Source organism: Ornithorhynchus anatinus, chromosome X5, assembly GCF_004115215.2.
Source record: "Ornithorhynchus anatinus isolate Pmale09 chromosome X5, mOrnAna1.pri.v4, whole genome shotgun sequence".
NCBI classification, from domain to species: Eukaryota; Metazoa; Chordata; class Mammalia; order Monotremata; family Ornithorhynchidae; genus Ornithorhynchus; species Ornithorhynchus anatinus.
The window spans coordinates 20,290,221-20,299,268 of record NC_041753.1 but is presented as its reverse complement, the minus strand read 5'-3'; the positions used below and the strand labels follow the sequence as shown (position 1 = coordinate 20,299,268).

The 9,048-nt window shown below is 46.0% G+C and overlaps 1 non-coding gene across 1 annotated transcript; it reads right to left on the bottom strand.

Annotated features, from left to right (window-relative positions):
- Positions 1-6,704: 6,704 nt before the first annotated feature.
- On the bottom strand, positions 6,705-6,844 carry LOC114808349. Its single transcript, XR_003756195.1, has one exon. It is a non-coding gene; the product is annotated as a small nucleolar RNA SNORA7 (small nucleolar RNA).
- Positions 6,845-9,048: the final 2,204 nt, after the last annotated feature.

Sequence of the window (9,048 nt, the reverse complement as noted above, 5' to 3'; positions counted from 1 at the left end):
ACCTCCGCTCTCTCGATCCCATCAGTCTTTCCAATAGCATCTCTCCTCACCTTGCCGCCCTGTCCTCTCTTCCCACTCTCGACGATCGGGTCTCCGCTCTCAACTCCACCCTCTCTACTCATCTCGACTCTCTCTCCCCCCTTTCCCTCCGCCGCTCTCGCTCCACTAACCCACAGCCCTGGATCACCTCCTCCGTCCGCCTCCTATGCTCCTATGCTCGAGCTGCTGAGCGCTGCTGGCGAAGGTCCAAGCACCAAGCCGACCTCACACACTTCAAATTTATCCTTTCCTGCCTTAACTCTGCCCTCTCCTCCGCCAGGCAAAGCTTCTTCTCCTCCCTCATCGACACCCATGCCCGTCACCCCCGCCGATTGTTCCGGACCTTTAACTCTCTCCTTAGGCCCCCTGTTCCTCCCCCTCCCCCATCTCTCACCCCCAATGATCTGGCCACCTATTTCCTCACGAAAATCAACACGATCAGGTCTGAGCTCCCCAAAGTCACCCCTCCGCCTCTCCCCTCCCCCCCAACGACCCCCTCCCCTACTTTCCCATCCTTCCCTGCAGTATCCTCAGAGGAGATCTCCTCCCTCCTCGCAAGTGCCACCCCCTCCACCTGCGCCTCGGACCCCATTCCCTCTCACCTTCTTAAAACCATCGCCCCTGCCCTCCTCCCTTCCTTAACTTCTATTTTTAACCACTCAATCTCCAAGGGCTCCTTCCCCTCTGCCTTCAAACATGCCCACGTCTCCCCCATCCTAAAAAAACCCGCTCTTGACCCCACTTCCCCCTCCAGTTATCGTCCTATCTCCCTACTACCCTTCCTTTCCAAAATCCTAGAACGAGTCGTCTACAATCGATGCCTAGAATTCCTTAACTCCCATTCTCTCCTAGACCCCCTCCAATCTGGCTTCCGTCCCCTCCACTCTACCGAGACTGCTCTCTCTAAGGTCACCCATGACCTCCTTCTTGCCAAATCCAATGGCTCCTACTCCATTCTGATCCTCCTTGACCTCTCTGCTGCCTTTGACACTGTCGACCATCCCCTCCTCCTCCATACCTTATCTCACCTTGGCTTCACGGACTCTGTCCTCTCCTGGTTCTCCTCTTACCTCTCTGGCCGATCATTCTCGGTCTCCTACGCTGGAGCCTCCTCCCCCTCCCATCCTTTAACTGTTGGAGTTCCTCAAGGGTCAGTTCTTGGCCCTCTTCTGTTCTCCATTTACACTCACTCCCTCGGTGAACTCATCCGCTCTCACGGCTTTGACTACCATCTCTACGCAGATGACACGCAGATCTACATCTCCGCCCCTGTCCTCTCCCCCTCCCTTCAGGCTCGCATCTCCTCCTGCCTCCGGGACGTCTCCACCTGGATGTCGGCCCGCCACCTAAAACTCAACATGAGCAAGACTGAGCTCCTCATCTTCCCTCCCAAACCCGGTCCTCTCCCAGACTTCTCCATCACCGTGGATGGCACGACCATCCTTCCCGTCCCGCAGGCCCGCAATCTCGGTGTCATCCTTGACTCGTCCCTCTCGTTCACCCCACACATCCTATCCGTTACCGAGACCTGCCGGTTTCACCTCTACAATATCGCCAAGATCCGCCCTTTCCTCTCCACCCAAACGGCTACCTTACTATTACGGGCTCTCGTTATATCCCGGCTAGACTACTGTGTCAGCCTTCTCTCTGACCTCCCTTCCTCCTCTCTCGCCCCGCTCCGGTCTATTCTTCACTCTGCTGCCCGGCTCATCTTCCTGCAGAAACGATCTGGGCATGTCACTCCCCTTCTTAAACAACTCCAGTGGTTGCCTATCGACCTCCGCTCCAAACAAAAACTCCTCACTCTAGGCTTCGAGGCTCTCCATCACCTTGCCCCTTCCTACCTCTCCTCCCTTCTCTCTTTCTACTGCCCACCCCGCACGCTCCGCTCCTCTGCCGCCCACCTCCTCACCGTCCCTCGGTCTCGCCTATCCCGCTGTCGACCCCTGGGTCACGTCCTCCCGCGGTCCTGGAACGCCCTCCCTCCTCACCTCCGCCAAATTGATTCTCTTTCCCTCTTCAAAACCTTACTTAAAAATCACCTCCTCCAAGAGGCGTTCCCAGACTGAGCTCCTCTTCCCCCTCTACTCCCTCTGCCATCCCCCCTTTACCTCTCCGCAGCTAAAGCCTCATTTTCCCCTTTTCCCTCTGCTCCTCCACCTCTCCCTTCCCATCCCCACAGCACTGTACCCGTCCGCTCAACTGTATATATTTTCGTTACCCTATTTATTTTGTTAATGAATTGTACATCGCCTTGATTCTATTTAGTTGCCATTGTTTTTACGAGATGTTCTTCCCCTTGATGCTGTTTAGTGCCATTGTTCTTGTCTGTCCGTCTCCCCCGATTAGACTGTAAGCCCGTCAAACGGCAGGGACTGTCTCTATCTGTTGCCGACTTGTTCATCCCAAGCGCTTAGTACAGTGCTCTGCACATAGTAAGCGCTCAATAAATACTATTGAATTGAAATTGAATCTTACTACAGCCCAGCCCACACACTTTGCTCCTCTAATGCCAACCTACGCACTGTACCCCGATCTCATCTATCTGCCACCGACCTCTCACCCATGTCCTGCCTCCAGCCTGGCATGCCCTCCCTCTTCATTTTTGACAATTATTCTCCCCACCTTCAAAGCCCTATTGAAGGCACATCTCCTCAAAGAGGCCTTCCCTGATTAAGGCTTCATTTCCTCTTCTCCCACTCGCTACTGCATCACCCTGATTTGCTCCTTTTATTCATCCCCAACCTCACCACCCCACGACATTTATGTATGTATCCGGAATTTATTTATATTAATGTCTCTCTCCCCGTCTAGACTGTAAGACTGTTGTGGGGAGGGAATGTGTCTGTCATATTGTTGTGTTGTACTCTCCCAAGTGTTTAGTACAGTTCCCTGCATACAGTAAGTGCTCAATAAATACAACTGATTGGTGGATTGTTTGATTCTCAGTAGGAGAGACCCTATGTGCTAAGGGAGCTTACTGTGATAGGATGGTTTTGTTGTGTGTTGATTCAGGGACCTAGAGGGCATTACTGTTCCAGGAACTGCATTATCAAAGAATGAGAGGCTGGAGAAAGTTAAGTAGTGCTTTCCTTCCTTTCCCTCTTCTGCAGTAGCTCCAATACTTGCTGCGATCTTGGTTTTCCTTCATTAGGGCCCATAACAGCTCAAAAGTTGACTGAGGGCAGACAAATTCCTCAATAAGTACAGTCTGCCTTCCCACAATCCGGCATTCAGTTCTCCAATAAGGATCACTTCAATCCCACCCTTCCCTTCTCCATCCTGTTTCTCAGTGCGCTGTTATGCTATGAAGTTCTTCATGACCCTCCTTCTGACTCAGGACACGTCTTTTTCAATTTGGAATTCCCAGCCCAACCGTCATTATGACTAGACCTGGTGTTCTCATAGGTTGAGAAAGCCTCAGTTGCCGAGAAGTAGCAACCTAACATTTTGGTGATGGGGGGATGTCTGCTCACCCCTGATGGTCAGCTTATTCCTTCAGCTTTGGTGCAGTTGGGAATCTGCCAGTTGACACAAGGAATACCCAGCATGGTGAAGAGACTGGAGTGCATTTAACTGGCTTAATGACTGTATAATTACAAGTCTCCCTAACTGCTCTTCTACAATTAGAGCTCATCATATCCTCAAAACCTGTCAGGTTTAAAAAAAATAATTATAGGCTACCTCATTATTTGGGCAGGGGGGAAGGGAAGAAGGAACACCGATCCAAGGCTGTCCTCATAGGTACAGCTGTCCTATTAACTTTTCTAGACAAGCAGTTTCTACCAAAACACAGGGTCTGTCCCCTCACCCAGTGCTACATATTTTAGCTTCCCAGCATGGGGAAAAGGAACTGGAAGCAAATAAAACAGCAGGAGGTCTGTAAGGGATGGGTGCTTGGTTTCAACTCCTCATCCTTCCTCTCTGGCTTTTATAGGAGCTCAGTTTGGTTTTCAGAGTTTTTCACTTCTCTTTTCTTCTGTAATACACTCTGGATCAGTTTTATCTAAGCCTCATCAAAATGCTCTGTCACACAGAGGTGAAGAGAGCAGGAGAGGGAGAGAAAGAGAGAGAGAGGAAGACAGAGAGAGGGAAAGAGAGGGGGAGGGAGAGAAAGAGAGAGAATGAAGAAAAGAGGCAAGGAGAAAGGGACGATGGGGGAGAGAAAGAGAGAAATTTGCAGTTATTGCCTCACTGAGGTCCAAAATAAAGTTTACTCATGTGGTGGAAAATTGTGAAATCCAGCCCTCAAAGCTTTTTGTTTGAAAAGGCTCTGGGCTGTAAGGCCTGAACTGGAGAATTTAATGAGTCCGCCACTCTCTTCAATTATTCACTTATTACTCTGCTAAGGTCTGTAAAGCGGCTTGATAAGATTTATTGCTAATATTCCCTTTTCTCTGACCTGTCAGCTTTTTCTTATTGAGTAGTTTTCAACTACTTTTAAAGGAGCTCTCTAGTTTCACCACAAATCTAAACATCAGAGAGGTCTCTTTCCAGAGGAGGGGAAGCAAACATACATAACCAGTATATTCGCTCATCTAGTTTTTTTGTTCTGTCATTGTGCCTTTGATTTTTTATGTTTATTCCATGGATAGCATGTTCTGTTTTTCTCTTTCTCCTCCTAATTGAACTGGGCATGTGCTTATGTGGTATCCAGATGAGCAGTTGTTGAGCAGGAAGTTAGCCTATAAGCGAATTACGTTAAATTCAGTGTAAATAAAATGAAAAGCCACTTAATTTGTGATGATGCAGAGGTCCAGTGAGCACAGGCTGATTTTGACCAGTAGCTACAGATTGCGCTAATTGAATCTTTATCGTGAGCCTCAGCTGGTTAGATAAATCATCTTCAGGTGTAAACAAGTCAGGAAAAAGGAGACAAGGGCTGGATTCCTTGTCTCATTTTCCCAGTAAGTATATTATGTTGTGACGGTGAATGGGAAAGAGTCTGTAGAATGCTTTGAATTCCTGGAGTGGGGGTGGGGGGGCTGTTTACATTGATAATGTTATCATGACTTCTGAATATCTCCTACCTAAATGTCACAGAATTTTACTCCAAAGGACCCCATGATTGTTGGATGTCAAATACAGATTTCTTCCTCATCCCAGGAGGACAGTTTTGGAGTCCTTGCTTGAGTTGATATTTTCCCCAAACTAGGCCTAGGGTTCACATTTTAAGGCATAAGTTCTCTACCCTCCAGGAGAGTCACCTAATTCCTCTGAACAGGAAGCTTTCATTCTGAGGTGAGTGAGGGCTCCGTCTTAAAAGGAAATGAGGAAAGGAGCTTGGGCCCCAGATACAAGAAAAAGGATTTATTTTTTTCTTCCCTAGCTTTGGACTTTATAGATAAATGTGAAAACCAAAGTTTTCAAAGTTCCAGGACCAAAGACTCTGAAATGCTAGGTGTTTGACCTTTGTTTGAATCTGACATGTAGCCTCAAATGCTACCCTTAAAATAGAGTAAAACTTGCACTAGTATTTTTTCTGGAGGAAAGAAACTCAGGAACTTACATTGTGAGGTTGCTATTTGGAATTTCCTAGAGGTGGAACTTCAAAATATGGATGATATCAAAATGCAAATATACTGAGGATTAATGAATGAGTCTAAAATTTGAATAAACAACTAATTTTGCTCCTGTCTATCAACGCCTAGTCTCCAACCTAGCCTTCCATTTTCTCCAATATACCTACCAGCCACTTTCTCCCACCCATCTAATTGTTGAGGCACTCTTTCCAAATCTTTGTTTCCTCCTTTATCCCATAATACTGGTATTTGTTAAGGGCTTACTATGTGCTAAGCACTGTTCTAAGTACTAGGGTAGATAGAGGGTAATCAGGTGAGACAGTCCCTGTCCCATACTGGGCCCAGGGTCTAGGTAGAAGGGAGACAGGTGTTGAATTCTCATTTTACAGATGATGTAACTGAGTCACCGAGTAGTTAAATGACTTCCTGACATTCACACAGTGGACAAGTGGAGCAACCGGGCCCAGGTCATCTGACTCCCAGGCCCAAACTCTTTTCGTTAGGCCATGCGGCTTTTTGTCTTCTCTAATGCCGCTCCTTATCTTTATTTTTCTTGTTCTTAGAATCTTGGGGAGACATTGACCAAGTTTGCTCAAAAAAGGGTATATTATTTCTTCCGTTCCTTAGTAGATGTTACTGGGTGTCATTAATGAATTGGTCAGTGGTATTGGAGAGCTGAACCTTTTCTAATTTTTTTTTAAATGGTATTTGTTAACTGCTTACTATATGTCAACCACTGTTCTAAGCACTAGGGTAGATACAAGTTAATCAGGTTGGACACAGTCCCTGTCCCTTATGAGGCTCACAGTCTACTTGTCTCTCCCCACATTTTAGACTATTAGCCCTCTGAGGGCAACAATTTTTCCTGTTAGTTTTCTTTGTATTTTCCCCAGAGCTATGTTTGACCAACTGTATTGTCTTGTCTTATGCCGTTGAGTCGTCTCTGGCCCATAGCGATACCACGGACACATCTCTCCCAGAACACCCCATTCTCCATCTGCAACCATTCTGGTAGTGTAGCCATAGAATTTTCTTGGTAAAAATCTGGAAGAGGTTTACCATTGTCGCCTTCCGCGTGGTAAACTTGAGTCTCCGCCCTCGACTTTTTCCCATGCCACTGCTGCCCAGCACAGGGGAGTCTTGACTTGTAGCAGATTGCCTTCCACTCTCTAGCCATTGGTCAAGCTAGGAATGGAATGGGTATGCCTCTGCTTGACTCTCCCTCCCGTAGTTGAGACTGGTAGAGTCCTGGAAAAACTCTCCAGGTGTGACCCTGAGAGGGTAACTGTATTATATTCAATAAATGATTTTTATGATGATGATGATGATGTTAGTCTATAAGATCCCTGTGGGCAGGAATTGTCTACATCTACTCTTTTGTATTGTACTCTCCTAATGCTTAGTAAAGTGTTAGGTGCACCTATGCGCTCAATAAATACCACTGATTGATGTGCATATGTAGTTGCCTTTCGTATTCGAAGAAGATGCTGCTGATGGTGAAATTCACCTATGAGTGCATGCGTGGCTGAAATAGCCAGTGCGGGAACCGTAGTCCTGGCCACATCAGGCACACACAAATTTTGTCCCTTACTGTGTCCTTAATTTTTGTAGCTTCTGGCACTGTTTTCTCTTTTGCCTCCTTGTCTCTCTTTCCATATGCTCCAACAAAACTGTTCCCTTCCAGATGGCAGTGCACCATACAGTTCTGTCCTCAGCAATTGACTCCCAGTTTTCAGCTGGATGTTGATAGTGGAGAAGATGGCAGCATTTAAAAAAGCTGAGAGTGTGTTGTTTCCTTATACCCCAAGCCCCACCAATTGCCTTAGGGCAGACACAATTCCGATCATGTGCAGGTTTTGCATATCCGCACTCTCCACCGTTCCTTCTATAAGCATTCTACAACTTTCAACATCGACTAGTGGAAGAGTGTGGGCCTGGGAGTCAGAGGATCTGGGTTCTGATTCTGGCTCCGTCACTTGTCTGCTGTGGGACCTTGGGCAAATCACTTAACTTCTCTGTGCTTCAGTTACCTCATCTGTAAAATGGGGATTAAGACTGTGAGCCCCTTATGGTTCATGGACCGTGTCCAACCTGATGAGCTTGTACCTACCTCAGCGCTTAGTACACTGAATAGCACTTAGTAAACCCTTAACCAATACTATTAAACAAACACATAAAAAAACCCCAAAGGATGTCTGCCCTTGATGGAGTATGTATGAGTATGTATGCATGTGACTGGTATGTGAAGAATAAAGTGGAGAGTTAGGCACACTTATGAGCCCTAAAAATATAAGGTTGTGTTCAGCTTTTTCTCTGATGGAAATCTAGTACCCATTTTCATGGGATCGCTCCATTTACATGAAAGGAAATCCATTTTTCAGCTGGTAGAAAATTAATTAGGTGAATAGAGTCAGATTCTCTCTGCTGCTATACATGTTCCATTACCATTGGCTTCTCAGGTTTAACAGAAGATGGATTAGCATCACTGCCAAAGGTTTCTTTTCTCTCCCCTTAGAAGGGTAAGGTTTTACCCCAGAGTTTCAGACCAACCAAGTGCAAGGAACGTGTACCCAGATCCACCTCTTGGTTTGGAACTCTGGGAGAAAAAAATTCTCTCAAGGCAAGTATTTATACTGAGGTTCAGTTCTCTTCAGTGAGAACACTTTCAAGAAGTATCACTTTTCAAAGATTCCAGAAATGTTTTCAGATTGTCTTAGAACAAACAGTTCTGGACACGATGGGAGATTTCTGATTGATTATTATTTCTTGCACTTCACCCGGAGTCAGGCATCTGAAGATTCCTAGCCCTGCTTTAGACCTGTGGGTTGATCCAGGAGAAGTTAGGCTCTTTCTGTCTTCATTCATGGATAAAAATACTTAGTTTGAATTCCTGGCAATTAAAAGATACTAATCAAGTGCAAAGAATTATTATTAAAAGTGTAATAATAATAATAATAATAATGATGGTATTTGTTTAGCGCTTAACTATGTACCAGGCACTGTACTAAGCGCCGGGGTTGATACAAGCAAATCGGGTTGGACACAGTCCCCATCCCATGTGGGGCTCACAGTCTCACAGTCTCAATCCCCATTTTACAGATCAGGTAACTGAGGCCCAGAGAAGTGAAGTGATTTGCCCAAGGTCACACAGCAGACAAGTGGCCAAGTCCATATAGCAACAAAGCCCCCTCCCCCCAAAATACTCTGGTTTGGTTTTTCATATTTTGACATGTGCAGCCCAATATAGTAAACCTTACTGATAAGGAACTGCTTGGACATGCTTTAGAGGGATAACTGCTATTTGATGCTTTGTATTGCTCATAGGTAAAACTGTTCAAGAAACTGAATGTGCCTCCTGTGATAATGACAATAATAAAGATATTTGTTAATACTACTACTAATTTTTATTGTATTTGTTAAGCACTTAAGATGTACCAAGTCCTGGGGTAGATACAGAATGACCAAATCAGACCCAATCCTTATCCCA